The sequence below is a fragment of the Lepus europaeus genome, chromosome 1, assembly GCF_033115175.1.
Source record: "Lepus europaeus isolate LE1 chromosome 1, mLepTim1.pri, whole genome shotgun sequence".
Taxonomy (NCBI): domain Eukaryota; kingdom Metazoa; phylum Chordata; class Mammalia; order Lagomorpha; family Leporidae; genus Lepus; species Lepus europaeus.
Genome location: NC_084827.1, coordinates 135,384,019 through 135,409,352, shown reverse-complemented (window position 1 = coordinate 135,409,352; position 25,334 = coordinate 135,384,019).

Below are 25,334 nucleotides of genomic sequence, written 5' to 3'. Positions count from 1 at the left end.
AAAATAAGCCAAATGAAATCTGAAGGAAGGAAATAATAAAAATAAAAGCAAATATAATCAGATTAGTAAACAGAATCATATTAAAATTATAAATTAAATCCAAGAGCTGGCTCTTCAGGTAAAAAAATAAAATAAATCCAATGAAAAAATTGAAGCCACATATAAGTGAATATAAGGAGGAGAATATGAAAACAGGTAAGGAAGTTTTGCAACCATTTCTAAAGAATTTTTTAACTTTTTACCAGTTCTTTTCAACCAATTCCAGAATTAACCCCTAAAGTGCCCATTGTATGTAATAAATAAACTTCTGTGCCTCTGAAGTGGTAGTAGTTAGGTAACATCTTGGGAGAACTGAAATGGAGTCACTCAAATCTTTTTTGGGAGCCTAATTCATTGAGATTTAATGAAATTCTATTTTGTAAAAAATATAAATTACTGGAAATCACTGCAGAGGAAATATATTTAGAAGTAATCATAAAAGAAATTTGAGTAACTTCCAAAAGAACAGCCTCCAAAAATGATCCAAAGCAGCTAGCTTTATGGATGAATTCTTTCAAATCTTCATGTCATAAAAGCTTTAGGAAATAGGAAATACTCTAACATAGCGAACATATTTTAAGAAGTTAAACACTGCCCCATGCCAAAATCTTATAAAGAGAGACAAATGTTAAAACTATAGCCTTATCTCATTTGTAAATACAAGTGTAAATACAGTAATCCTAAAAAAAAAAAATCTAGCTAACTAAATTCTATAATATATTGCAAAGAAAGTCCAACAAGCCAAGTAGAGCTTTTCCTAGAAATGCAAATTGGAGTTATTATTCAGAAAACAAACCATATATTATTTCAATAGATACTACTGGAAAGAATGAAAACTCAAATAATTTTTTGATCTTTATTTATTTTGTTTTTCTTGAAAGGCAGAGTGATGGAGAGAGAGAGAGAGAGAGAGAGAGAGAGAAAATCTTCCATTCACTGCCTCACTTTCTAAATGCCAGCAACTGCCAAGACTGGGTCAGGCTGAAGCCAGGAGTCTGGAATTCCATCCGGGTTTCTCACATGGGTGGCAAGGGCCCAAACACTTGAGTTCTCATCCACTACTTCCCAAGATGCTCTAACAGGAAGTTGGATCAGAAGCAGAGCAGCTGGGACTCAAGCTGACACTCCCATATGGAATGCAGACTTAGAAACAATGGTCTAACCTACTGTGCCACAATGCCCTCCCAGAAATAATTTGAATCTATGCTTTAAACTAGGAAGAGAATATTTCTACAGTATGATAAATAAGACCTAGCTGAAGCCAATAGCCAGTGCCATAGTGAGTGTGAAATACGTGAGACAATAATGTCTGAAATATGAATAAGAGGGAGACACAATATGTTACTGTTAACATTCAGCATAGTTCTGGAAGGTCTTGCCATTAATTTAAAATTTTTAAATCAAAAGAACAAGTAAACTTTTAGGGTATAGGAAACAAAATCCTCACCACTTGCATGTGATAATATTATATATCTTTAAAAAACAGACTCTTGAAAATCTCATAATTAGTAAAGCAAAACATATGGGGTCAGACAGAAAGGGGCACGTTTCAAAATGGCAGCAGAAATTAGTAAACACCACCGGAAAACATTCTGCTCCCGAAGTCACAACATTTCTAAAATGCCTAAACTTAATTTTATTGAATGACATCTGAACTTACATCAATAAAATGGCAGAAATTTATATTTTTTTAAGTTTTGAAAATAAAAAGCATATCATGCCCTTCTCTGATAAGAGCTGATATTAAAGAGATGCCATTTTTCCCATTAATGCATAGATTAATTTCAAATTCAAATACTAATGAAAATTTTTCAACTTCATCTGCATGAAATAAAATATTGAAACTGGCTTTAAAAATAGTAAAGAAAAGAGTAATGAATGAGCATTTGGCCTACTAGACATAAAAACTTTTATGAAACTATAATAATTTGTCTGATGTGGTAATAGCACAGGACTTGACAGATTAATGGGACAGGCTAGATAACCCTGAAATGGAACTAAAAATATATAAAAACTTAATGAAGAATGATAAATGACAACTCACAGACCATAAAAATGCTGGAAGCAACATTGGTGAATATAAAACTGATTTAAAAGCAGAGAATATATCACTAAGATAAAGATACAGAGATTTGCCTGTGTGATTTTTTTAAATTGTACGTCACTGAAGTAAAGCTTACCTAATGTAACATCAATAATATTTTAAAAGTAAACACAATTCTTTATCAGAAAACACCATTAAAATATTCAGAAGCAAACTGCAGCCTTGGAAAAATATTTGCAACATATATAACAAGTTAATAACCCTACTGGTGTTTACATATCAATAGGAATAAGAACACACCATGTATTCATTTTCTATTGCTGCTGTAACAAATTATCTCAAATTTAGAGGCTTAAAACTGTATACATTTGTTTTCTTACATCTTTGAAGGTCAGGAGTCCAAAATCAGTCTCGCTGAGCTCAAGTCAAGGGGCTGGCAGAGCAAGCTCATTCTGGAACCTCGGAGAAGAGCCCTCACTCTGCCTCTCCCCGTTCTAGAGGGCGCTGCCCTTCCTGGCCTGTGGTCCTTCCTCCAGCTCCACAGCCAGCAGTGCAGTCTCTTCAGATCTCTGCCTCTGGCCTCTGGCTTTGAAATCACATCTCCCACTCTGACTCCAACCCTCCTGGCTCCCCCCTCTATTGTAATCCAGATTTGGCTCGTACCTCAATGTCTTCAATGTACTCATGGCTGCGATGTCTCTTTCCCCATATAAGGTGAAATCTTCACATATTTGGGGATCACGGTATGAATATCTTTCAGACACCATTATTCAGTCTGCTACACATCAATGAAAAATAAAACGCAAAATAAAAAACAAATCAATAGCCCCTAAACCTATGAAATACATATTAAATATCACTAGGATCTTAACAACTGGAAAATAAAATAGATACTTCTTTTACCTAACAAGTTAACAAAGATGTTTCTACATTGTAAGTTTCCAGACCACTCTAGAGAATAATTAGGTAATATGGGTCAGAAACATTAGGAAGCTTTTGTTATTTAATCCTTTTATTTTCTTGAGATTTTTTTTTTCTAACAAAATTATCTAGAAAGATTTGAGACATGTAACATGGCTATGCTTCACGGTTTCTTTAAAGAGTAATAAATTAGGCACTACAGCCAACAATGAGGCATTGGTTAAATAAAATTTGATAAAGCTATATGATCAAATTGTATGCAACTTTTAAGACTGAGCTTCAAATATTCAAATATTTTTAATAACATTGGCTTTATTTTCACAATATATTGTTGAGGATTAACGATAAACATGATACAAACCTGCATGCATTATAAAATATTATAATTAAAATGGATGATATATCCATGCAAATAGGAAGTTAATAATGGTTAACACAGTCATGGGATTATAATTACATTTATTTTCTGCATTATACATTTTATATTTTCTAAAGTTTTAGTAACAGATTTTATTTCTATTATAATCATTTTTAAAAGGTAATTGAACAATTTCAAAGTGAGAGATGACAGATGTTGGCCACTGAGCTTTAGAATTCTAAAGAGGATGGAAAATAGAGTACTACATGCCCCCAAATGGCAGCTCCCACATCAGTCGGAGAGCAACCACACACATTATTCCTTTTAGAAGCAAAGCCAGCCAGCACCACGTGCAAATCAGCGTCTCTCAGTTACGCACCGTTGCTAGGAGAGGAGCAACTCAGAGCAAGTTCGAGCACAGAACCCAATACCCCAAGGAGAAACAGACTTTCCTCCCTGCATTTGGACCTAGAAAAGATTATGGGCATATTACAGAGCCCTCCAGAGTCAGAGCGAAGAATTAAACAATATGAGCTGTAATTAAATTCTAACAGAGGAAGAGAAACTAATTGGAACATTGAAAACTACACAAAACTCATCAGACACAGTGCTGTTCACGGTGCAACTTTTTCCCACTGTCAGACAAACTGAAAATTTTGACACAGGCACCTAGGATGATTATACTGGGTCAGCGTTGTGGTGTAGGCTCTAAAGCTGCCACCTGCAGAGCTAGCATCCCATAGGAGCGCTGATTCGAGTCCCAGCTGCTCCACTTCCAATCCAGCCTCTACTAATGCTCCTGGGAAAGCAGCAGAGGATGGCCCAAGTCCTTGGGCCCCTGCACCGATGTGAGAGACCTGAATGAAGCTCTTGCTCCTGGCTTTGGTCTCTTTTTTTTTCTCTCTCTCACTCTATAATTCTGCCTTTCAAATAAATTAAATAAAGAAGTCTTTAGACAAAAAAGAATATACCCATTTTGAATGTCAATTAGGGCTGCCTGTTGCTACTTAGCTAACAGAAATTTCACTTCAGGATTGAATTTGGTGCAGCACTTAAGTCACTGCTTGGAATGCCCATATTCCACATCACAGTGTCTAGTTCAAGTCCCAGCCACTGTGCTGCAGATTCAGCTTTCTGGGAATCAGCAAATGATGGTCCAAGTACTTTCTCTCTCCCACCCACGTAGGAGACCTGGATATAGTTCCAGGCTCCAGGTTTCAGCCTAGCCCAGCCCTGGCTGCTGCAAGCATTTGGAAAGTGAACCAGCAGATTAGCTTCCTGCTAACGCACTTGGAACCCACTTAGGCCCATGCTATCCATGTAGGAGACCCAGATGGAATTTCTGGCTCCTGTCTTTGGCCTGGCTCAGACCCAACTGTTGCAGCCATTTGAGGAGTGAACCAATAGATAGAAGATCTCTCTCACTCTCTTTCTCTCTCTCTCCTCTCTTTTTTCTGCTTTTCCTTTTCTCTATTAAAAAAAATTTTTTTAATTTTAAGAAAAAAGAGTTTTATGGTAACAGGAATTTTGTGTGTGTGTGCGTGTGTGTGTGCCCTGTTTTGTTCATTGCATCTGTCTGTTGCCTAAAACAATGTCTGGTGTCTACCTGATACCCAATAGATAACTGTCAGGTTATAGTTGGGTTTATAGAATTATAATCAACCTTCCATATCAGCAGATCTGTATCCATGGATTAAACCAAACATGGATCAAAAATATTCAAAAACTCCATCTGCACCAAACATATACAGATTATTTTCTTCTCATTATTTCCTACACAATGCAGCACAAGTATTTACATGGCTTTAAATTGTGTTGGGTAATGAAAGTATTTTAGAGATGATTTAAAGTATATGGGTACATTACATAGGTTATATGAAAACATTTCACTGCTTTTTAAAAAGATTTATTTATTTATTTGAAAGTCAGAGTTACAGAGAGAGAGAGAGAGACATATTCTATCCACTGGTTCATTCACCAAGTGACCAAGCCAGGAGCTTCATCCAGGTCTCCCACATGGGTGGAGGGACCCAAGCACTTGGGCCATCTTCTTCTGTTTTTCCCAGGCCATTATCAGGGAGCTAGATCAGAAATGCAGCAGCTGGGACATGAACTGGTGACCATATGTGATGCCAGTTTTGCGGGTGGGCTTTACCCACTATATCACAATGCCAGCCCCTGCTTCATCATTTTACATAGGGGATTTGATCATCTACAGATTTTGGTATCCAATGGCAGGTTCTGGAACCAATTCCTCTCTAACACCAAAAGATTTCTGTAATACAAATCTTTTTAGTGTATCTTTGGCTTATTGCTTCTATAGGATTTGAACTCATCACCAATGGGATCTAGCCTTGGAGGAACAATGAGCACATCTTGTGCACTGGAGGTGATACTGCATTAAGGAAAATATCTCAGAACCTGGAAAGGAACTTGAACCTCTTCATAGTCAGGCCTCTTCTCGTGAGAAAACCAATATCTGAGTCTAAAGTGAGTCATCCAAGAACACACCTCTGTAGTAGGGTGGAAGCCACTACCTCCCACTGAAGGCTCTGCTCTTGCCTTTTCCCACACCTACTGCAAGCATCAGATGCCAGATGGGAGACTTGACAGGTGACAGCACATTCTGTTGGGCCTTTTCTATGGTTCCTTCCTCTTTCGTCTCATGTAGCATGGCCACTCACCACATTACCCCACACTCTCAACACCCAGCACCGGACATTTTCATACTGCTAACTCTAAAACCTGACTGGTGACGTTATTTCTCTCAAGACTAATGGCAAGGATCATTTTTCAAACCAGTTCCCAAGTGATTTTGAAGTCAGCCCTAGAAATGTCCTTTTTGAAGACTCTGAATATCGAAAACCCAGTAGACTTCTTGCTCCTTGTAATTGTGTTGTTCATCCTTGAAGTCTCTGCATTTGACATTTTGCCATTGTCGGCTCATTAAATAAATTACTTATTAAAATAAAAGAGCATCCTGCAGTAAGTGCCTGGCCTGCTGACATGGAGCTGAGGAATGATGCCAATAGGTTTTCAGCGTTGTCTGATTATACCAAGTCAGCGTGGCTGGAGCAGCCAGCCCCAAAGCAGCCCCACTGTGGGGTGGGGGCACAAGAAATTGAGGGCACAGGGTCCATGGCAAGGCCATCCCTGCTTACAGCGAAGGGAGACACTCTTACAAGTTCAGGGCTAAATTCATTCCATTATGTCATTCCAGGCCACTTACGGTTCTTGGTGAAAATCTGTAATTTGCAAATTACCTTTGTTATAGTTAAGGAAAAGACCTAAGCAGATAAATCTCTGGGGTCTCTCACAGATGGGAGTTGGCAGCAATCCACCAGAGACAGGGACATGAAAAAAACTCAAGGCAAAAGAAGGACCTGGCTCACCTCTCCTTTCACTGCAGAAATGTTTCTGTTCAGAAACTAAAATTCAAGCAGCAAACCTGGGATGTCCACCCTCCCTATTTTCACCTGTTCCTCTGGAATGTGAAACAGCAAATGTAGATTTCTATGAAAATTGGAGCAGATAAGGTCTTTGCTGAGCTGGGAATGTGATCAATATTTTTGTGGACTGCTGAGCCTCACTAATTGGATACTTAAATGAAACTTGAGATTTCTCCTTGGAACTTCTAATACCTTTAACCCTTACCACATGTACGGCCAATTTTTGTGGTTTGGTTTGTTTGTTTGTTTGTTTTTTAACAGAAGAATGTGTGATCCTAGAGCATCTATTCTTTTTATCTTCGAACAGGAGATCTCATAGCAAATTGATGATGGCTCCAAATAGAGATTGGACTGTTGCTTTTCCCTGCTGCCTTCAGAACAGCTAATAAAGAGAATTTCTTTCCAATGTTCGCTCAAATGGAAATTGACATTAATTGAACATTAAGTACTAAGGAAACGCCCACCTGATCTTTCTCACGTCTCTGCCACGTCCTTGTGCTACTGTTCCCTCTGTTAACAGACTAGGCGGAAAGATGTCCCCTCCTATTGTACCTAAACAAATCAGTGTACAGGGAAGTGATTTATCATTCATGAAAAGCAATCAGATTGCTTGGAGCTGACAGCTGTTCCCAAAATGCAGCTGAGAAACAGACCTTTGGCAAAGTGTAAAATTTGGAATGAAATCATATTACTCTAGTTCAACTGGCAATAAAAGAGGCTGACAGTGAGCTTAATAAACAAAATACCATGCATCCCAAAATGTATTTGCCAGCCTACATTTATGAACAAAAATGCTCATTTTCCTCATTTTTTTTCTTTAAGTTAGTTTCAGTCAAACTAGATACCTAGCAAAAGTAAAATACTCTTTTTAGGATTTTGTTTTTAAGATTTAGGAAAATTTTTGGTTAAGACTTTTTTTCCATACAATTCATTATAGGAAATGGACCGGGGTGGGAAATGATGAAGTACGTACAAAGGTTAAGGAGGGACACACCTTTTACTAGAAAAGGAAGAATTCCATTATATTCTGGCCTCCAAGCCACAATTCATTTCATTTGCCATATCAAGAACGTTTTCCCATATCTCTCTGCTTGTCTATATTCCAATAGATCCTCATCTCACTTCCAAAATGCTCCATTCTGAAATGATTTTCACGCTCGGGTCCTCTGTGCCCTCACCTGCCCTTGAGCTCCTCTAACCCCTTCTCAGCAACCCCCTCTGCTCTCTCCCTCCTCACGTCCCCTCTGCCACTCTGCCACTTTCCTTCCCTATCCTGCTCACCATTCAATCACATGGAACTGCTTGCCCTAGATCCAAAGCAAAACATGGTTTCCTAAGCCTCCTCGTCTCTTTAAACACTGATTCCTGGAATCGGCACTGAGGCGCCCTGGCCTGAAGCGCCAACATCCCATACACCAGTTCTAGTCCCGGCTGCTCCTCTTCCAGTCCAGCTCTCTGCTATGGCCTGGGAAAGCAGTAGAAGATGGCCCATAGTCCTTGGGCCCCTGCGCTCGCGTGGGAGACCTGGAAGAAGCTCCCGGCTCCTGGCTTCAGATCCGCGCAGTTCCACCCGTTGCGGCCATCTGGGGAGTGAACCATCGGACGGAGGACCTCTCTCTCTCTCTCTGCCTCTCCTCTCTCTGTGTAACTCCGACTTTCAAATAAATAAATAAATCTTTTTTTAAAAAATACACTGATTCCTTGGCAATGAAATTTCCTTCACCACTTCATCACAGCCAGTCATACTCTGTCTTTAAGCCCCAGTCCAAGTGTGTGTCTCTTCATGTCCCTAACATTTAGTGAGCTTCCATGGGGATTCCTGTCCTGAACTAGTGGCTTGGGTAGAGATAGGAAGAGGACATGACATACATCACAAAGACGTCCATCTTGGTCCTACAGACCTAAACACCTCATGTGGAGTTACTGTGTTCCACGACTATCTCACTAGCCTCATCTCCCTTATCTCCTTCAGCTTCAGCTACACCAGCTTTCTCGCCTCCTTCAACCCACCATGACCCTTCCAGCTTCAGGACGTCTAAGATTCCATTGCCTCTTATCATGCACTCATCCCTGATCAGCTAACTCCTGCTCGGCTTCACTTCCCAGCCTCACATCCAGCTCTCCGGGGCACCTTCTTCAAGTCCTTTGACAAGTTGCAATTCTCTTAGTAAGCATCTGTTCAGCTTTATATAAGCCCTACTCAAAACACTAATGAAAGTTCAACTTTGTCGCTGGTTATTGGCTTCTTCGTTTAATGTCTGCTTCTTCTACAGCATTTTTTTTTTTTTTTTGACAGGCAGAGTGGACAGTGAGAGAGAGAGACAGAGAGAAAGGTTTTCCTTTTGCCGTTGGTTCACCCTCCAATGGCCGCCGCGGTAGGCGCACCGCGCTGATCCGATGGCAGGAGCCAGGTGCTTCTCCTGGTCTCCCATGGGGTGCAGGGCCCAAGCACTTGGGCCATCCTCCACTGCACTCCCTGGCCACAGCAGAGAGCTGGCCTGGAAGAGGGGCAACCGGGACAGGATCGGTGCCCCGACCGGGACTAGAACCCGGTGTGCCGGCGCCGCAAGGCAGAGGATTAGCCTAGTGAGCCGTGGCGCCGGCCCTCTTCTACAGGATTCTAAGTTGCACGGCCTTCCTATCAGTTTACCAGCAACTCTTCAGGACCTCTAGTGGACGCTGTCCATGCTAACATTCAGTAAATACTTACGGAATAAATAACAATGAAAAAGTGATTAAGTGATTTAAAAAAACTAGTCCAACTGACAACAAGGCCCTTGATTACAACAGAACGCATGATGGAAGCAGCTGTATATTTCAGGACCCCTGAGGAGGACCTGACTTAACAGAAGGCTACTGATGACTTTTGTGGGAACAATTTCTTCTGACCATCAGACAGTAAAGTCAGATTAAAGTTGGCCAAGGCACGCGATGGGAGGCAAACAGTGGACGCACGTGAGAATGCTCCAGAAGTTTAGCTGTTGGGTGGCTAGAGGGAAGGTCTAGACCACAGAAGATCGCTTTTTGTATGAAAGACTAAGCAATATGTAAGTGCTTTTGGAGAACAGTTACAGAGATGAAGAGATTAGAACATTGTGTGGGCCTACACTGTGGAACAACAACAACAACAACAAAAAAACAGAAATTATACAGGAAGACTTTTATTACAAAGGAGAAAGCGATGTTAAAATGTGTTGAGATGCAACATTCATTCAACAAATATTTGTTAAACACATACAATAAAACTGACACTTCCCAAGTTCTTAGGTTACACTGGTAAATAAAGACTTCTATCTACTGGCATCTATATTCCAGAAAATAAAAACATATGTAAGATATAAGCAAATTATAGAGTATATTGGAAAATTATGTTTGCTATGGGATTCAGAGGAAAGACTGTGTGTGTTGAAGGATTAGTTTAGATTTTGATTAGGGTAGGTCGTATTGAAGAGATGACAATTAAGCAAAGACAAGAATAGGAGGAGTGAATTAACCATGTAGATATCCAGGAAAAGGATGATCCAGGTAAACACAACGGCTGGTTCAGAGACTGAGATAGGATGGTGCCTGCACTTATAATAAAGATTAGAAATGGATGGTGCTGCAGGCTAATGGTTCCTAATTTTTTTTTGTGAAGCAAAAGTAGAAATTATCTGCTTGCAGAAGAGCTGAGGCTGGGTTGGAAAAAATACTGAAAGTTTGTCATTAGCTGCCATTGAGAATAGAAGAGGAAATCAATATGAGATGTGTTAAAGGACTTCTGGGAAGAAGAGAGTTTTGGAATCCAAGTATTTGTACCAGCAATATTCCCTTTCCATGATAAAAGAGTAAAGAAGGCACTGAAGAGAACCTATACAGAGAGAGGACAAAGCCCCAAGAAGTTGATTCCTGTGATGGACCAGGAATAAAGGAAATGGTGAGAAATAGAACAGATGCACCCAGTAAAAGGTAGAAAAATTTCTCATTTCCAATACCTCTCCCAAAGAGCTAGCTACTCCCTCTGGTACTTCATAATGGGTTCTACTACATAAATTACCATATTAATTACATAACACTCAATTATGCTCATGTGTAATATATTATTTTTCTTTTAAGCTCCTCCACAGCTTTGTCCAATGCCTGATCAAGAGTAGGCAGTGGGAGTGCATTTGTTCACTTAAATAATAAATTAAATAGCATGCCATTCATGTTTTGATACTTTTTATAATTTTTCATCTTTCCACATGTATGCTGTATCTCCTCTACCATATGCTGGTGAAGAGCAGGAATCACTCCCAATTTTAGGTTTCCCTAGGAGCATTCCCTGGAAACAGAAGAAACTCAACAGTTTTTGTTATTATTGTTGAAGGAAAAAAATGATTAAGACAGCAAAGCAAGGTCAATTTCTAGAGTTCTCTCTCCCAGAAGCAATCATAAACTTGGGGTTGAGTAGTTGTAAAATTTTGAATCTAGAGAAGAAAAAAAATGGTGTAATCAGAAAACCTTCAGTGACAAGTGTTGAAAAAGACGGTCCTGAAGATAAATGGCTCCTTGTGTCTCCAACATCAGAAAGCACTTCTAGAAAATTATTTCTCAGCACCATCTCCGGGGTTAAGAAGGGCACTTTAAAAACCATCACAGCTTCATGGAGATGTCCTTCAGGTTAATGCATCTCCAACTGTGGTGTGCGCATCCTGGAGAGGGTAGGGGGTTGTTGTTCACTTTGTTAGCTAGTCTTGGACTTCACAAGGTGAACTTCAGACATATTGCATTATAGTTACCAACTTCTTGTTGAAATGATTAAAAAATATAGAACAAGTTCTCAGGGCAATTGAGTTTTTTCGCTCATCTTACCACCAGCCAGAAAGTGCTCTGTGAAGACAATGCTTTGTACTCCCAGGGCCAAGTATATCCTGTTCAGTAAATACATAAATTGTTCTCTAGATACCACACAATTTTATGTGAGCATAGGCTGCACAAAACAAATACAAAGCAATTCATTTGCCCTTTAAATAAATGTTACTTCTATTTATGTGTGTCCTCCCAAAAGCTTTATTTAAAATATTCTCTTTGTTGACCCAATATAGATACAAGTCTAGATTCACAAATTCAGCTCATTGGAAAATAATAGCTAGATTTCATGCTTCAGCATTAAGACGGCCAAGTTACTAGTAGGCCTTACTCTCTGTCACCCATCGATTTTCTAATTCTGAGTTCATGGTCTTATAGTCTATGTGTCTTCTATGTAAATTTAAATTGCAACCCATTGTAGGCGTGGTATAAATTATAAAGCAAAATATAATTAGAGAAGTTGAGTCTCCAAGGAGGGGAGGAAAGAGAAGAGGCACAGTTCTCTTCCTTCTTCACACATGTGTGCTGTGTGCTCCTAGACCCATCCTAGCTACCCTTCAAAACACTCCACGCCAAGCCCCAGGAGAAAAGCATTCAGCTCCTTCTAAAGTGATTTTATCTGCTCAGAAAAAAAAATCGGCTTTAAAAAGGAGAAAGAAGGAGAGGTTGATTTGCAATGCTTCTTCTATGCAATTCTCCACCAAAAGCCAAGGGTGAAGCGAAAAAGATACCCAGGGACAACATCTTAGAAACCTATAATTAATTTAACATGTTTATTCTCAAACTCCTGCTTTCCCTCTAAAACATTTACATCATTAAAATTCAATATTCAGGAATATATGTGGATTTTATCTAAACTAAATTAAATTTAGATGAGTTTGCATTTATGTTTCTTTAATCCACTTAGGTATTTATTATTTGATCATCAGAACATTAGCTAATGATTCCCAAGGATTGGTCTGTACAAGCAGGCTGTTTATGAAACTCATGAAGTTTTTTTTTTTTTTTTTACTATCTTGATTATTTGAATGTTAGTCATTTTAATCAAATTATCTTACTCAATTGCCAAATGAGCCATTTTTATGGAAAGAGCTGAAATGTACTTAAAGGAAACCACAATAAACTTAAAAATAATTCTCATTGGTCTTAATATGGAAACAATTTAAAGTCGATTTGGTACTGGTTTATATATTTTTCAATCAGCAGGTTAAACTAAATTATTTAACAACAAATACCCAGAAAGTTTTCCCTCTGTGCGGTTGCCCGGGTTAAGCAATGGAGGCGCACAGTCCCAGAAATCTCCCATCCAATTTCTGAAAGGCCACTTCCTTCATGCTTTGTTTCTCTCAAAAGCCCACAGCATATATTTCAAGGATTTTCATTGCCAACTACCTGCCCTTATTCTTAAAATACACTTCTTTGTGACATCCTCTTTTCCTCAACTATCTTTCAGGTCTACCTGGAGGGGTTTACTTCCAGGAATCCACCTTCTTGGACAAGCACAGCATAACCCTAACAACTCCCCCAAGAGTTGAGCAAAAGCCTGAGTTGTTTGACAAGTGCCTGTGTGTGTTCAATGTAATTTGAGTTGCAATCGTTGGCTCCAGTTCTCTGCTCTCCACACAGCACAAAATACAGAAAGACAGGAAGAAAGTACACCCATTTAACTTGGCCTTCTCTAAGCAATTCCACCTGAATTATTTCAAATTGGATTGCTACTTTAGCATAGATTTGCACATTTTTATTGGGCCCAGAAGTGCACAGTTTTAACTGCTTCTGAACTTCCTTTATTCATCATCAAGGAAAAGGTAAAATGAAATTAGGTTTTGACACAGATGAACTTATTTGGCTTTTTATTACATCATAATCTTAAACAGTTGCAAATGAAACTCCAAATTAGGAATTAAATCTCAGATATGAAGCCTAACCCCGATTTACACACACCATGTGCGATGTGCCACAGTTTAAATCTCACGCAGCCTGTTCTGCCCTCGGCCTGCCCTGGCAGGCTCTGCTCAGTCATGTCAAAGCCCCACAAAAGTCCAGGGAAGGAGCCCCACCCTCTATTCCTCAGCATATTCATGACAAAGGCCAGCAGACCTTCCATGGGGTGTGGTCAAAGAGATGTGCAGAGTCTCCAAGGATACCAGTGGAGAAACCATATGAGACTGGAAGGGGAAAAAATTTTTTTTCCTCTTTCTCTGATCCAACACATAGGTTCCACTAAGGCTTGCACTTAGTGAATGCTTAATAAATGTTGAATTAGAAAAATAAGCCGGGCCAGCGCTCATATGGGCCAAGGACCCAGCTGCTCCACTTCTGATCCAGCTCTCTGCTGTGGCCTGGGAAAGTAGTAGAGGATGGCCCAAGTCCCTGGGCCCCTGTACTCTCCTGGGAGACCAGGAAGGAGCTCCTGACTCCTGGCTTCAGATTGGCATGGCTCTGGCCATTGCAGCCTTTTGGGGAGTGAACCAAAGGATGGAAGATGGATCTCTCTCTCCGCCTTTACCTCTCTCTCTCTCTTCCTCTGCCTTTGAAATAAATAAATCAATCATTTAAAAAAAAAAAAAAGAAAAGAAAAATAAGCAAACAAGTAAAAATAGAACCACCCTTAGAGCCAGGTAAGAGCGATCCCAACTGTAGAAGATGTCCCTCTAAGATGGAACCCACTCTGACCTCATTCTTCCCCTTGGGCTAAGGAGACATGGAACCCACACCTATCCCCCACCCTGACCATGCTCTGGAGTACAGGGCCTTAGAATTCCCTGCCCAGTGATCCTGAGCCACTTCCAGCATCTGTGCCATCCTCCTCCCAGGTATCCCATCCCAAGGGCCAACTAAAGTGGTGCACAGACTTGTAGGATTTGCCAAGGGCAGCTCTTAGGGAGGAGTAGGGGGATGGTCATGGACACAGCTTGGACCTGAGAATCCTTCTGCCTGTATGTGAGGCCACAGAACCAGAAGTAAGGAAATGATAGGAAGGAGCTGAGCCTAGGTGTGGACTCGCCCAGAACAACCATATTCTCAAAATTCTGAGGACTTTGAGAATTCTAAATTTGAGAATAGCTTCTGGCTCATTTTAGGGGTGTGTTTGTCAAGAGAGAAATATAGAACAGCCTTTATTAACAGTTTGTAAGCCTGTTTTTTAAATTTTTAAATGCTTTGACAATATAGTAGGTAGGCCTTCATTTGTATTCTTGCCCCAAACTCCACAAATGTTAGAGGCAGGTTTGTACACAAATAGGTGGGAAGAAGAGTGGAGAAGAGAGAGAGAAAGTAACAATTGGCTACTTGCCAACAAGGATCAGGTACAATGATATATTGTAATCAGTGTCAAGCAAAATGCTGGAATATATCATATGTTTAATAGAAATTTGTTAAGTACTCAAATAATGTCAACTAACTAAGAAAGAGAAAATCAGGCCAACTTTGCTGCAGACATAGCTATGATCAAACTAGGGTTCAAAAAACTTCCCAGTGTGACCCGCCCACTTCTTTAGGTACCTGCACCCCAATTCAAGGTTGAAAATGAAAATTGGTGACTAATGCATTGCATGTCTGCGCTGACCCTGCTGACAGGTCAACCAACGGTGATCTGATCCCCAGAAAACACCTGCCCCTTAGGCTCCAGGCAGAACAAGTGATCAATATAGAAGTAGGAAAGCCGGTGTCAGGACTTCTGAAATTGTGTCCACTTGAGATGAAAATCTTGAATTTAGCAAGTTCAAGGATGCTGAGGAGAAATGGTTCAGAGGTGCTTGAAAGTTCTTCAAACTGAAAATCAGCTGGGGCCATCTGAACATATTTAGTAACATTGCTAATTTGGGCTTATTTTCTTAAATTTACATAAAAATGCTATATATGTACACCAGCATAACTGAACAGAAGCCTTGTAATCCCCTTCCTTCCCCAACTCCTGCAGTCCATCTCTATTTATCTACATGGTGCTGCTCAACCCTGGAGTTTAAAAATACCAAAGCCTGGACCTCACTTGGTAGAAATTCTGATTACACAGGTTTGGATAAGCCTAGGAATCAGTATTTCTTAAAATTGTTCCAGGAGCTTCTAATGTGCCATGTCGGGTTGGAATTACTGAGCCCAATGGAGGAGACCTATCTGGTTATTAACCTGACAACAGCATTCCCTACAAGCAGGCAAAAGCCAAAGCAGGGAAAGAGTGAAGTTTCTCTGAGGAGGTGACCTAAAAAGTCACGCCCACAGGGATGGCTGCTGTGACACCACAGAGTTTTGGTTTTTATGTTTACCTCTTGCTCTCACCTTTGAAATTTATTCTGTTTTTGAGCAATTTGAAAAAATTTCTGATTTCTATGTTCTAAAATAGTAACTATCCCTCATATTTAGACTCATCTGATTGTTTCCTGATTCTCAATTCTTTGAGCCATATTTACAACAAGACTATTACATATTAAATAATACCATTATTCTAGGCAGGTTTCAAATTTCAATGAGCATTAGCATCTCCAAGGTTTATGATAAAATTCATATTCTGAGCTCTCTCTCAGAGCTCCCATTCAGTAAGTCTGCAAAGGGGTTAGGGTTTTGCTTAATTTTTTAATATGTATTTGTTTAAAACACAGAGTAACTGAGGCAGGTGAGGGGAAACAGAGAGAGAGAGAGAGAGGTATTCCATCCATTAGTTCACTCCCCAAATGGTTGCACCAGCCAGGCATAGGCTTGGCCAAAACCAGGAGCCAAGAACTCCATCCTGGCCTCCCACATGGGTAGCAGGGTGGAAGTACTTGGGCCATCTTCTGCTGCTTTCCCAGGTGCACTAGCAAGAAGCTGGGTGAGAAGTGCAGCCAGAACTCAGACTGACACTCAGATATGGGATGCCAGCATCACAAGTGATGGCTTAACCCACTGCATTCCAATGCCAGTAGTAGGGTTTTGTACTTCTAACAAGTTTTTCCAAACAATTCTGCTATTAGTAATTAGCAGACAGTCCTTTGGGGAAATACTCTTCTCAAGGCATCCAGATCTCTGGAAAATCATCAGACATGGAGGATTTCTTATACTGCATTTTGGCGTGCTGTAAAACAATGACATAGCCATTCCCATTCTATCAGTCATAGGAAATTGCTTAAAAATAATTTGATTTGATTTGCTCTTGACAATGTTATTGAGGCTCAGGAAGTAAATATAGTAAAGTAGTACTGTTTCAGAGCCTTTGGTGTATTCAAATACACTCATGAAATGCTAGCAAACTGATCAACATTTTATGAAGTCTTTGAGCTGATTACTTATCCCATTACCATTTGTAATACCGGGTACACAATACAGCATGTTGCCCATTAATGAATGGTAATCACTCATATCATCCCAAAAATAAATACAGGATACTGAGTGTTTTGAGTAACTCAGCTTTCATAGGAATCTTGGCAATCATACAGAATTTTACCTATCGTTTCCTTATCTTTTGAGGCTGTTCCTCAATTATGGGAGGTAATAAAATCAGTAAAGCACCATTTGATCTTACAAGCCATGTGGTTTGCTACCCAACTTCTTGATTATTTTAAATTATAGCTAATTAATTGTCTTATATTTTCTTTCTTCTTATATTTCTTCCTGGGTATCCGAGTAAGCAGCTACACTTCATGCTTGATTTTATTTACTCTATATAACAATCCTACAGAGTAGGTAATATTTTCCCAACTTTTGTCCATATTGTAGGTATAGAGAGTAAGATTTAAGAGGCTTCTTTTCTCAAGGTCACCCAAATAGTAGACGCTGAGTTGAATGAGGATAGCGCTTGAGTGTTCTGAATATCCATCCAATTCTCTTTCCATTGCATTACACGGCCAGTCTTCTGGCGCTGCTAGTTCAGCTGTACCTAGACATCCAGGTACTCTCTAATTATCTCTTTCTCTGTCCCAGTTGACCGCTCAATCTCCTCTCACAGCTGAAATTTGTTCTAGCCAAGTGTTCACACCTGACCATTTCTATAAACCGCAGAAATGAACGCTGCCATTTCCCTGTTCTCTAGACTACATTTTCCTTTCTGATCTGCCAAGGAGTGGTATTTTCCTGGTCATCTTCTTTGTCTGTTATATTCACTCTCTCCAAGTATTAGTTGGCCACAGCTGTGTGCTTGGCCCCATATTAGCTGCTATTATGGTCACACAACAAAATGAGTGAAGGCCAAGCTCACATTGGCTACAGCAAATAACCAGGAGAGGAAGCAGATGTGGGCAGGAAGAGTCAAGCCAAGGGTAACTCAAATAAACGTGTGTTTTAACAAGGGCCGGGTGCAGAATGGATGCGTGGGATGCGGGAGTAGGGGATTCTGCTGTCCTGATCTTCAAAGCCTGCTGTTCCCCTGCTCCATTCCTGGGTGGAATCATGCACATTCTAGGTGGTTACTGAGTGTGCTGCTGAGCTGGACACCGGCTCTGGCTTCTTGAGGCTCGCCCTCTCTGGCTCACACTTAGAATCAGTCTTCTGCTGGCTTCACCAGTGATTTCTCATCTCCTCCATCACATGTGTTCATTCACCATCATTAGACTTCATTACATATTCAATTGTCAAAGTGCATCTGTAGCAAGAACTTGACATTTGCGGGTAATTAAAATTTCAGCCAATAGAAACTACTCAATGAATAGTTATTATGCATTCATAATACATATAGAAATCACTACGGCCGGGGATAAGGGAACCCCGATGACAAGACACATACGGCACCTGTGCTTTTGGAGCTAGCATTCTACTCTCTCGGAATTCCGGCTATAATTTACAGAGACTCTTTCACGTTAATCACTTAATCCATTTCTCATCAGGGCATAATATGAAGTAATACAGTCTAGTGAAGTGGAAATTTACTTTCTAATTTCCAGATTCCAAACAGCCTATATTAAATGGTCTTTGGGGAGACCTGAGGACTGATATTTCTAAACTCCCTGAAACAACAAATCGAATATGCCCCTGGGGTTGAGAGCCAGCTCTGTTCTAGAGTTTCCTAGTGCTCCCAGATCCCAAGAATCCTACAAGTGTATTATTAACCTGGGATCCAGATCCACTGTATTAGACTGGAAGGTCTAAGAATATGTATTTTTAATAAACATTCCAGTAATAAATCTGGAAAATACTTATCTTTGTCAAAAATTAAGTGAAAGTTATCAATTGAAACGTCAGTCTATCATAAATTCTGATTTTAAGTTATATTAGTCTTCCAGTATTAATTTTCCAGAATTTACCTTTATAATAAATCTCATGCTGTTGTTTTATGAAATGTAAGGATGGAGTAGAATTAAAATAAAATATGGCCCTATATGTTGTTGGCCTTTAAAGAGCCAAATAAACACTGGAGTTTATCCTAGGAACATTCACACAATTACAAATTAGTTTCTTAAACTATGAAACAAATTAAGCATTGTTGAATGTAATTCCATGTTTGGATTCAGGATGTCTGATTTTTTGTTCAAAAACTAACCTAAAAATTTCTTGTTAGATGAAATTTAGTCATGACTTAAAATATTTGAAGAAAAACTGTCATCCAGAAAATTAAGGTCAACCAAAAACAGATGGCATACAAAAAATAGAGTGTTGAGTCCATGGTATGCCAAGTGAAAAAACAAGACAGCCCTCCTGAAATGTAGATGTCTCATCTGGAAATGTATATATATTTTTTGCTAATAACCCAGATCTTTTAAATAGTACCTAGCCCTTCATGTGTCTTTCTAAAACTTCTGTTTTTAAAAAATAAAGTTCCAGGAAGACTGGCTGGAGAAGGAAATATATTTTCATGTAGAGCATCTGCTAAGTCTGCTCAAGGCCTATTAAATAGACTGCATTTCCATTTGCATGCATTAGAAAGAAAACACTCTTTTGCTCTCTCACAATTGTGTTTTGGAGAACACAATTGTGTTTTCAGCCTAGTGCTACTTTTGAAGAAAAACCTCCCGATTATGATCCATAAGGGGAAAAATATGTTCTTGAGACTCAGATGACTAACACACCTGGACGACCAGCAAGGGTTGGGAGGGTAAATGACACTGGCAAGAAAACCAAATGGTCTCGGTGAAGACAAAAGTAACAGATGCTTTCCTAGGAAGCAAATGGTTGCTGTCATAGAGCTTTTACATCACTCACTTCCACCACATCCGTCTATCAGATATAATGAGCGTCCCAGAATTTTTTCATTTAAAAATGGAGACAGCCTCTTTCTAAGGCACTGAAATGGGAGAGGCATGAATAAAGATGAAGAAATGGGCATTTTCATTTTGATTGGAGCTAAGTAGTTTTAAAAATGATAATGCAATCGAAAATGTATTTAATAAAAAATTAGGCTGTGAATAATAATCAGGTATTGTAATTCTGACATGAAATCATTTTCTGGAATATCTTGGTTTTTCAGTAGCATATGAGTTCTAAACAGAACTAGAAAACGTGTTGATCTTTTTCTAATCTGAAGGACATTTTTTCTTCTTTAACAAAAATAAAGGCGAAACCATGTCTGAAAGTAAAATCTACAGAAAACATAGCAGATAACTTTAAAGCTGAATGTTTTGCGAAGCACTTCATAAATTTAAATTCATTAATCATTACTAAATTCCTTAGTCAAATACAGCAAAAATGCTAGTAAAGGAAGTCATATCTTTGTCCTGCTTTCTCAGTAGCTTTTCCTGTACTGGGATCTTTAACAAAGAACGGTCTATTTCCCAATTTTTCAAGTTCCAAGGGAGAATTTGGTCTTTTCCTGACTAATGACACCATTTGTTCCAAACATCTGATTTTCAAGTTACAGAATAAATGATTCACAGTATGGATTTATTCCAACAGAACTTTTTCTCAAACCATATTTGCTGACATCTCACTGAAACCTAATGATGTGGAAGGTTAATCATGTCACATTATTAAATAAAGTAACAACTTATCAGAAACCTACCTCATATCAAAATATGTAAATATATACCTATAGGTGTGCTGTCAATATACCTAAAAGGAATTACAGTTGATTCACATAGTTTTCCTTTTCACTCATCTGTATTTCCAAATTTTTCCACAATGCCAAATGGCTCCCTATTTTAACTTTTATACCTTCCTACCAATGCACACCCAGGGAAGCAGCAGTGGTAGATCAAGAACTTGAGTCTCTACCATCCATGTGGAAGAGCCAGACTGAGTTTGTAGGTCCTGGCTTTGGCTTGGCCCTGCCCTGGCCATAGTGGGCATTTGGGGAGTGGGAGTAGATATATCTCTGTGTGTTCCCATCTCTCTGCCTTTCAAATAACATAAATAAATAATTTTTTTAAAAGCAAAAAAAAATGATAGCCAAAACTATCACACCTCATTACATTTGAATAAATCTTTAATGAACCGAAAATGGCAAGACCATTTGTTGGAGTTGGAGTTAGACTTCTCATTGAAATTTGCAAGACCTGATTAAGTCTTTCACCCTCTCCTCACTTAACCCAGGCTCCCTTGTCTCACACACGTTCAGAACTGCCCAGTGTCCTTCCAGATGTGCACTGCCACCAGGGGGCAGTGGTGAGCACCTGAGGCTCATCATCTTTCCCACAGGGGCAAACCCAAACCACATCCCACCCTACAGTCACTGAGAAGCAAAGGGGGCCCACATTCACAAATAACAGCCATCAAACTACCTCGGGAGAGGTTTCTCAAGGGGAATAAAACCATAATGCCATAAAATGTTAAGATTTTGTTCTTCCTTTATGGTTGAGCCACTGCCCACCCTTTCTTATCCCCTTGGATGTCTTCATTGTCTCTTGTGCCTTCCGGAACTGCTGGTTCCTTACCTCAACTGTGATGCTGTCTCTGGTTTTTTCTATTCTCTCCCCTCTTTCACAATGACAATTTCTTTTTCCTCTCTCAAAATAAATATGCATGCTCACTCCCCCTTTGTCTTCTTCTTTGCAAACATACAAGGAACTGCCCTCCCAAAGTTAGGCAGCTAAAGTTTGGAGCTAAATGTTTTCCTCTGTTCCCTAGCATCACTTCACAGTCAAGCTAAGCTCGGTCCCTCTGAAACTGGCCAGAATCCCACTACCGAAAGTAACCTTCAGCACTTCCTATGACTTTCCCCAAAGGAAATGCATGCAGCAAAGCACACAGACTGAACAGTGTTGAGGGAGGAATGCCAAGAATAGAGCAGAGGTTGGTGTCAACCAATTCTCACGCAGGGTCTGAGTTCTAAAGCCACCTTCGATTGTGTCTGAGTCTATTTGACAGAGCTAAAAATATTAATATATTCACCATCTTTCTTGTCTGCCAATTTCAGGAGATGGCTCAGTTGCTACGCACTTCCGGGCCTTTCCTGATGTTGATGTAGGGTTCTTGGTGAAGAGGAAAGAGACAAGAGGGCATGGAGGAGAAGAGCCGGGAATGGGATAGATCTGGAAAGCTGGAGGAGGGAGCCCAGGGAGGGCAGAGGAGCTTGTAAAGTTGGGGAAGGGTGGAGTTTTGATTGACAGTCTGTGAAAGAGAGTAGAGTGTTATGGGGCAGAGCAGGCAGCACTGTGGCCACATAGATAAGGAGAGCACTTCAAGCCAGGCAGCCTGTTTCCCTCTGCCATCTCTTCAAAAGACTGCTGTAAAGCACATGGAAATTTTAAAGGCATTTTATAATCTGTTTGGGTTGTTTGCAAATGGGAAAGAAGCAGGAAGACCTGAATCTATTCAGGCTTGGGTACGTGTGACATTGTCAAGGTTAGTGAGGAGTGTGACAAGTGAGAGTGAGCACCAGATGAAAGATACACAATAAACTAGCCGTGTCAGTATAGTCAGATGGAAGATCAGGGGTCTTCAAACATCGCACGGGAAGTGGTATTACAAAAATTATGCATGGATTTTAAACTTCTTTGCACCAAAATAAATTTATCTCTTAATTCAAATTCTACACAAATATTTTAAAGTACCCTAATTTAGTCCTTTAGTGCCCAAATCTTCAAAAGTATTCCTTTTGGGGGCGACATACCCCTCTTCTTGCTAGACACTTGCTGCTGCCAATTTTTCCCCACTAACAAGAAATGTTGTATGGAGTCACACTTATCTATTTAAAAACCAGAAAACCATAGAACCGTGAAAAATCTGCACAAAAATCCCACACCCATGACGAAACAAACAGAAATGTGTGCGCTGCTATATCTAGGTCCTTCCAGAAGCTGTCAGTGTTCATTATAAAATATTAAGTGACTGAATAAATATTAGCACAGGCTCTTTTTTTTAAATTCCAGAAGAGTCAGAGATGGAAGGGGCAGCAGGGACTCTGTTTCACTGATGAGAATGATTCATTCTGTCCCAAGTGAACGCCTACGGAATCAAGTTTATTATACTACTCTGTATCATATGGTTTGGAGAAAAAAAAAATCTGTGAATAGACCACAAATCTGAATTCAAAAAATTGTTGTTGAGTGTTAAAATTTAATTATAAAAATTTAAAATAAGTTTTAAATAAAATAAAATTTAAAATAAATTCATTATGAAATTAAGGAATTAGGGGAGTGCATAAACCTAAAAGGAATAGTACAATTTCAAAGGTAATTACTATGAATCTTCTGGTTTATTTTTTTTGAAGGTTTATTTATTTATTGAAAGGTCTTGTTACAGAGAGATGAGAGACAGAGGGGGAGAGAGAGAGAGAGAGATCTGCCATCCACTGGTTTACTCCCCAAATGGCTGCAATGGCTGGCGCTGGGCCAGGCCAAAGCCAGGAGCCAGGAAATTCATTCAGGTTCCCCATTTGGGTGGCAGGGGCCCAAGCACCTGGGCCATCTTTGCTAGCTTCAAAGATGCATTAGCAAGGAGTCAGATCGAAAATAGAGCAGCCAGGATATGAACAGGTGCCTATATGCATCACCAGTAGTGACTTAACCCCCTGCACCACAAAGTTGGCCCCTACTTAATTTTTTTAAAGATTTATTTGTTTATTTATTTGAAAGACAGAGTGGCAGAGAGAGAAAGAGATCTTCCATCCACTGGTTCATAACAGCCAGGGCTGGATCAGGCCAAAGCCAGAAGTCAGGACTCCATCCAGGTTTCCCACATAGGTGGAGGAGCCCAAGTCCTTGGGCCATCTTCCACTACATTCCCAGGTGCATTCGCTGGGAGCTGGATTAGAAGTGAAGCACCTAGGACTTGAACCTGCACTTCAATATAGGATGATGACTGTGCAGGCAGCAGCTTACCCTCCTGGACTACAACAGCAGCCTCTTGGCTTATCTTACCATGATCATCACCATTATCAGAAGCACTAGAGGCGTGGTCTGACTCAGCTCCCTTTTTGCAGTGTCATAAATCAGTAGTAACCCTCAGCGTGAACAGGACAGGTCTCACACACATGTGGCTGAAGTTTGCCTTCTTCTCACTCATTAAGCTCATCCGCTACCAATTTTTAACTTCACAAATCCAGAACTTTCAGTACCACTTGCCAAGGGAACTCATATGGACACCAATCTGCCCAGCAGTTCTGCTGTGGGATGTGTCTGCATAACACGCTCTGTGCACAGGAAAGCTTGAGTCCTCCAAGCTGAAGGTCTTCTGAATCATTAGGAAGATGGCTACAGGCTGACTTCTTCTTGAAGAACTTCTTGGAAAGCTTCACGGGGCCGCTCACGTCCAGCAGGCGAGCCAAGAGAAAGCCAACACGCGCAGAGTTCAACACGGTCATCGTCACCACAGCTCCCCAGATTCCTGCCGTTACGTCAGCCTTAACGCGTCCAACAGTCATCTCCTTCCATCGTTCCCTATAATTTAGAGTGCTCAACTAATCCTACCAAATAAAGAAATATGGGCAGGCCATGTCTTCGTTCCCTGGAAAAAGAAGAACATTTTTTATGAAGTAGGTCTGTCTACTTTCATTCCACTTAGCAAAGGTGGAATAAGTCATGGTTGTATTTTTCTCTCTTTTTTTTTTCTTTCTTTGGATTTTTTTCTTTTTTGGATTTTTTTCTCTTTTTTTCCTTTCTTTTCATGTGCCCTTTGAAAAACAAAGATAAAATTGAGCTTCCTGAAAGCTTTATTTACTCAGCCACACACTTTCCAGATCCTTCACCATGAAAACAAATGTACTGGGTAAGAGACAGGGGTTGGAATAGAACAACAGAAAAGATAAAACTGGGCCAAAGTGAAACTAGAACCTAGCTGATGAACAGTCAAATGAGCAGTCCTAGATGAAGTATATCAGGGACCCAAAGGAGGTGCTTAGAAAGGAAAAGAAGTTCAAGGTCTCTGACAATGCACCTAGGAAAGCAGAGAAAGATGGCACATGTGCCTGGGTCCCTGCCACCCATGTGGGTGACCCAGATGGGGCCTGGCTTCAGCCTGGCCCAGACCTGGGTATTGCAACCACTTAGGGGGTGAAACAGCAGATGGAAGATCTCTTTCTCTCTGTCTCTCCCTACCACTCAACCTTTCAAATAAGTGAAATAAATCTTTACAAAAGAGAGAGGGAAAGGGACCAGTATTGCAGCAGCAGATGCTGCCTGCATCCCATATGGGTACCAGTTCATGTCCCAGCTGCTCCACTTCCCATCCAGCTCTCTGCTAATGCACCTGGGAGACCTGGAAAAACCTCCTGCCTCCTAGCTTTAGTCTGGCCCTGTCCTGGCATTTGCAGCTATCTAGGGAGTGAACCAACAGATGGAAGACCATTCTCTGTCTCTTCCTCTCCCTATAACTCTTTCAAAATAAAATATCTTAGGGGGCCGGCGCTGTGGCA